Genomic DNA, 1,451 nt, shown 5'->3' with positions numbered 1-1,451 from the left:
CAAAAAATTCTACCCATGTTTCACTCGAGGCCCAGGTCAAGTATTAGATCCACAGTTCAAAGCAAACAGAATCGACCATTTGATGAATAATCACATTGAAGATCCAGATAAAGGTCTCTCAAATTTTTCCTCTGAACTAGGTATGATGTTCAATGAATGTGATCAGGAATTGAGAGACCGGGGCTACCAGAAGCACGCCTTTAATATGCTTATTAGTAACCGCTTGGGATACCACAGAGATGATCCGAGGACGAATGATCGGAGCAGCCCACGCTACAGGAGAAGTCCTGGTGTTCCTGGACAGCCACTGTGAAGTGAATGTGATGTGGTTACAGCCCCTGCTGGCCATTATCCTTGAGGAACCACACACAGTGGTATGCCCTGTAATTGACATCATCAGTGTGGACACACTTGCTTACAGCTCATCCCCAGTAGTTCGGGGAGGTTTCAACTGGGGGCTGCACTTCAAGTGGGATCTAGTTCCTGTATCTGAGCTGGGAGGTCCTGACGGCGCCACGGCCCCAATAAGGTCACCTACAATGGCTGGAGGCTTGTTTGCCATGAACAGACAGTATTTCAATGATCTTGGACAGTATGACAGTGGCATGGATATCTGGGGAGGAGAAAATCTGGAAATCTCATTTCGGATCTGGATGTGTGGCAGCAAGCTCTTCATCCTCCCTTGCTCAAGAGTAGGATATATTTTCCAAAAAAGGCGACCATATGGATCTCCGGAAGGCCAGGACACCATGACACTCAACTCCCTGAGACTGGCACATGTCTGGATAGATGAGTACAAGGAGCAGTATTTTTCCTTAAGACCTGATTTGAAGAACAAAAGCTTTGGGAATATCAGTGAGTGTGTTGACTTGAGGAAGAAACTGGGCTGTCAATCATTCAAGTGGTATTTGGATAATATTTACCCTGAGATGTAGATACCTGGCCCGAATGCCAAACCTCAGCAATCCGTTTTCATCAACAGAGGACCCAAGCGCCCCAGAGTTCTGCTGTGTGGAAGGCTCTACCACTTGCAGACCAACAAATGCCTGGTGGCCCAGGGCCACTCCAGCCAGAAAGGAGGCCTAGTGCTGCTTAAGGCCTGTGACTACGGAGACCCAACTCAGGTTTGGATTTATAATGAAGACCATGAATTGATTTTAAACAACCTCCTTTGCCTTGACATGTCAGAAACTCGCTCATCGGATCCACCCCGACTCAGGAAGTGCCATGGTCAGGAGGATCCCAGCAGTGGACCTTTGGGAAGAACAACCCGCTGTACCAAGTGTCCGTTGGGCAGTGCCTGAGAGTTATGGACCTGATGGATCAGAAGGGCTACGTTGGCATGGCGATCTGCGATGGCTCCTCCTCTCAACAGTGGCGCCTAGAAGGTTAAAGGTGGGCCCTGACTGGAGACAACATAATTCACCTGGTTTTGTCACGCCTGCCATAAA

General features: G+C 48.6%; 1 pseudogene; it reads left to right on the top strand.

Moving 5' to 3' along the window:
- The first annotated feature begins 239 nt into the window (after positions 1–239).
- LOC110300681 lies at positions 240–1,408 on the top strand (annotated as a pseudogene).
- Positions 1,409–1,451: the final 43 nt, after the last annotated feature.

Source organism: Mus caroli, chromosome 8 (genome assembly GCF_900094665.2).
Source record: "Mus caroli chromosome 8, CAROLI_EIJ_v1.1, whole genome shotgun sequence".
In the NCBI taxonomy this organism is placed as follows: domain Eukaryota; kingdom Metazoa; phylum Chordata; class Mammalia; order Rodentia; family Muridae; genus Mus; species Mus caroli.
The sequence above is the reverse complement of the archived record's forward strand: the minus strand, read 5'-3'. Positions and strand labels throughout refer to the sequence as shown.